This window comes from Canis lupus, chromosome 16, assembly GCF_003254725.2.
Source record: "Canis lupus dingo isolate Sandy chromosome 16, ASM325472v2, whole genome shotgun sequence".
In the NCBI taxonomy this organism is placed as follows: Eukaryota; Metazoa; Chordata; class Mammalia; order Carnivora; family Canidae; genus Canis; species Canis lupus.
In genome coordinates this window covers 45625036-45630145 of record NC_064258.1, presented here as the reverse complement: position 1 = coordinate 45630145, position 5110 = coordinate 45625036, and positions in this window count along the sequence as shown.

Sequence of the window (5110 nt, the reverse complement as noted above, 5' to 3'; positions counted from 1 at the left end):
TCTAACATGTTTGTAATCCATCATTTTATCAATTATACACAGACACATAATTAGTATATGTATCCACATACTACTTAACATATGAGAGGATATTATCTAGGAATAAGCCATTTTGTAATGTTGTGTCTTGACATGTGTTTGGAGTCTCAGTCTGTCACTGAGCTGTCCAAATCCTGATCATTAATACATATCACTCTCTTCTCTAGAAAATAGCAAACCCATTTTGGTACAGTGTGTCGGTTTACCTAAGATTCAGATTGTTCTAGTCAATTAATTTGGGCTACTTTTGAATTTTCTGGATTTGAGCATGAAAACTAGTAAACAAAAATGGCTTGAGGAATTGCCATTCCTCAAAGAGGCTCACAAACCCAATTGATTCAAAAGTAGCCCAAATTTATTGATTTTTAAATCTGAACATAAACATAATATATCATTTATGGTTTCCTCCTTGTTGTTTACAGGTGAAGGTGTTCATCCACTGAAGGAAGGCTTTCAGCATCCTCTTCCCTTATTTGATCACAGGCTGACTTTTGCTCAGATGTCACCTCTGCCAGAAAGCCTTCCTGACCCTTCTAAGGCAGCGGTTCTCTCCTCTCTGTCCTCTTGCCCTGCTTTCTTTCCTTCAGAGAATGTGTCCCTGTCTGATAGTCATATAGAAAATGAAATAGGGAATGCCAAGGAGACATGGTCGATTGGAAGTCAAGCTCTAGGGTCATTTTCTTTTGCTTCCCCACCCCATGTTTTTTTCTTTATAGTGACTTATATTCTTAGGTTCACTTTTAGATTCTCAGATCTCAAATCACCATTTTTCCCCCATCACTTAAATTTATCAATCTATATTTTATTAACCCAAAATGAAATTTCATCTATCTATCATCATGGACATGTATTTTCAGACATATTTCCACTGTAAGAAAAGAAGATTTTGGCCTATCTATAGATATCTGAAATTAAAAAGTATGTTGGGACTAGAATTAGTATTGTCCTTGATCACGGAATGATGGAACATATGTGATGCTAGAGCCCCATCTCCTCTGATCATTGCTCCCTTCCATTCCTGATTCATTTCTTATAGTAACAGAGCATGTTAGGGAGTAGATGGATGATGGCCACAGCTCTGCAACTCTAGGTAGCATTTTTAATGCTTAGTTACCCACACAAAGCAGACTGAAACATTTGGAGAATTTTCTAAACTCCCCCCCCCCCCCCAACATCAGCTATAGAAACTTTCAAGAGAAAATATTAGTGTTAATTTAGCAGCTACCATCTAGGAAGAATTCCTGGACATGGGAGCAGTCTGGATTCCCGGTTCCTAAGGGCTTCTAGTTTGGGCTCTCTGGTCCCTAATTACGGCCAACTGTACTCATTTTATCCACCCTGCTCTTAACAGAACTGCTCAGGCTAATTTCTACCAGCTTCCAGGAACCATACACCTCCTTTCCTAATCAGCATTAGAAGGAAAGAAATGACTAGAAAGAAAATGACTGCTATGCATTCTAAACTAACATTAAGGATGAGTATTGAAGATAAATTAGTTTCTCCTGGAGAACCACTGAATATATTTTGTGGTAGCTTTACTTTGTGTGGCTTCTGAGTTTTGTAAATAAGAATCTATTCCTTTGTATATAAATTTTAGAATCTATTCTTTATACATGTATTGATAAAAAATGCTTTCAAAAAATAGAACCAAGTCCAGCAATCCTAATTTGCATCTTCTAAACATTTTCAGTTGGAGGATAAAGTACAATTTTAGAGATAACAGACTTGGCTCTGCCACTGAATTTAAAAAAGATCTGCTCAGAGCATATGTTTTTACACCTGTATTAAAGATAATTTATTTCATGTTAAATGAGATTTAGAGGTTAGTAAATAATGCTTATATCAAGGATGGTGCTTTTTGAACTGATTAGGGAAAAATTGGGGCAGTGCTTCAATCATAATCCACCTTGATAAATGAGTCATAGAATTTCTTTGTTAAAAACTGAAAAAGGCAAATTGAATAACTCCTAAGGTCTATTTTTAAATGAAGGTTAATGACTACATTAACTGAAATATCTGTCAATTCATCCAAAACCAAGGAAAGAATGAAGGAATTTTAGAATAACGTAAACACATGTAAAATACCAGAAAACTGCTAAATTTTATATATTAAATATCAACGGAATATCCATACTGATGTTATTCTGAACTAGAATGGAATTTCTATGCCAATTAAGAGGTACAGTTTTATGTCATAAAACAGGTGGGTATTATACTTTTAATGCCCCTGCTTTCTTATGACTACAGATCATTACTCAGGATTTTAGCTCTTTAATTTTTAACAAAAGTATTGAAAGAATTTTCAAAACTTCATTTTACTCATAAGGCTTCTTTTGATTTCCAATTTTTATATGATTTATGTACCTCTCCAGTTTCTAATACACAGATTATTCACTCATTTATTTTTAGCTGCATAGCAAACCTTTCCCAGGGAATTAAAAATACATAACCATACATGTTTGTGAGGGTTTATGCCAATTTAAGTTTTTTCTCCAGAAGATGACATTCCTGTGTGATAATCATGGATTTATTATTTCATCAAATATTCAGCAAGTACCTTTTTTGTGTAAGATTCTGTTCTGAGCATTGGACTGAACAAGACAAAGTCCAAAGTCTTTGCCCTAATAGAACTTAGATTCCAGCAGAGGAAACCCATTATAAACAAATCAGTACAAACATAATGCAAGGTCAGATAGCAATAGTGCTATGAAGAAACATGAAATGGCAAGGTAACATTGGCAAGAGCTGCAACTTTAGATAAAATAGGGAAAACTTTATTGAGAGGCAATATTTTAGCAAAGACTTGAAGATGAGAAGAGAAGCACATATATATGAAAAATTATGCTAGACAGAGGAAAAAACACAAAGGCCTGCAACAGGACCATACCTGGAGGTTTGAGGAATAGCAAAGAGGCTAGTGGGATGTGGTGTGGATTTAGCAGGGGTGTGTGTGGTAGGAGATGAGACTGGTGAAGTAATTGGAGCTGAAGGGATAAGATCCTTTCTGACTTTGGGAATGGTAAATTAACTGAACTGGGAAGCCACTGGAGAGTTTTCAGGACAGAGTGATGTAATCTGACCCCAGGTGATATTCAGATGAGATGATAGTGGTACAGCTAGTGAGGAGTCAAGGGACTTTGGAGATATTTTGAAACTTGAGCCAATAGGATTTGCTGCTGCATTGGATGTATAGTGTGATGAAAACGAGTCAAGATTGACTCCTAGGCTTTGGTTTAACACTAGGGAACATCCTGGGATATGTCACGTTTGAGATGCCTATTAGATGCCTAAGTGGGAACACGGAGGCATTTGAGGACCTACACCCGGTTTGTAAAGAAATGCAGACTAGAGGGATACATTTGGCAACTGTCAACATATAGACGGTATTTAAGTGCTGAAGTGGATGAGATTACCAAGTGACTGAGTGTTGAGATTCAGGGAAAACAAGTGTGCTGGGTCCTGGGCCTCTTAATATCTAGAGGAATGGGATGTGAAGAGAAACCAGCAGAGCTAGAAGGAATGACTGGTGAGGGAGAATAAAAATCAAAGAACGGGGAATGCTCAAAGTCAAGTGGAAAGAAAACGTTTTCCGAGAAGGTGACAAGGACTCCAATATGTTGGATGCTGTTCGTAAGGGCCAAGAAATGATTTGAAGATTTAGCCACAGGGAAGATATTGGTAAAATTGACAAGATCTGTGTTAGTGGAATGGACAAGGCCTGATTGCAGAGGGTTCAGGAGAGAATATGAGGAGAGGAATCAAAGCCAACAGGCACGGCCAGTCTTTTGAGGGATTTTTCTGTAAGGAGCAGAGGAACGGAACGAGAGGGAGATGTGGACTCAATCCCTTAGAAAATAAAAATCATGAGATACCCTTAAAGGTATTAAATAATTTTCTTAAGTTCTTAACATGATTAAACAATGTAGAAGTGAGTAAAAAACAGTGCAAGCTCTTCTCCATTCCCACTCCGTAGAATTCTTTCCAGACATCAGTTTGGAGATAGACTTTTTCTCCCAAAGATGACATGACATTATATATTCAGTTCTGCAACTTGTTTTATTATTTGTTTTCTACTTAGTATTTCATAAGACTCTTTCCATATTGCTACTTACAGATGACAAAAAAAAAAAAAAATCCGTTGGAGAAAAGCACTAGGCAATGTTTCTCTCTACTTCAAAGAGGCGCCGTAAATGGCTGTGTGAAATCTATACAATAACTACGGTGAAAACTAATCTAATTAAGCAGAGTAGGAATCCAGAGCATTTCTCAATTTACCATCTTCCTTGCTGCTTTTGCTATAGTTCAGGGACCTGCTACCAGGCTCTTTGTAAATTGGTAAAGGGACCCTTCCTCTAAAATGGAGTGGGAGGCCAGCAGGGGGAGCACTCCCCCCTACTCCCCTTCCTCAATCTCAGACCCAACGGAAAGATACAATCCTTGCAAGGGATACCTCTTCACTATCCCGGCAGGGAGGAAGAAAGGTTTTTCTCCTCCCCTGGCAACAGCACAGCCAATGAGAGCCTCTCACAACTCAGCCAATGAGAAGCCACTACACTTGGAACTCCCAGTTTAGCGAATGGACTTTTTGTTTCCAACAGCATCACCAATTCCCTCTTTCCTGGATAAGGGAGCACTTTTTTCTCCCTGGTACTCTGGGCTCCTCTATGACTTTGCTGTCTTTTGCCTCAAATTGCAATTCTCTACTACTCCCAAACATACCCATTTTGCTGGTAAAAGAACTGACAGTTTTATTTTTAAGGTGGAGGCAGGCTTGAGGGAGGTATCCTTGTCTGCGGAAAAGAAGGAAAGTGATAGGACCCACAGCCCTTGGACAGAATTCCAGCATCCTTGTCACTGCCCTTTCCTTCTGCAGGCTCAGTGATTTTCTTCGCTCCCTTTTGAGAGCAGGCCAGAACTACTGTCTCCTTACCAAGCCCTCCCTTCCCAGCGTCTCTTCCTTCAATCTCTTTCCAAGGCTTTGACCGCTCTCCCCCACCCCGCCCCCGCCACTTGTCCTTTTTTAGGTGCTGGCTCTTCACGGTCCCAAGGATGTTTTGGAAAATATTAGCAT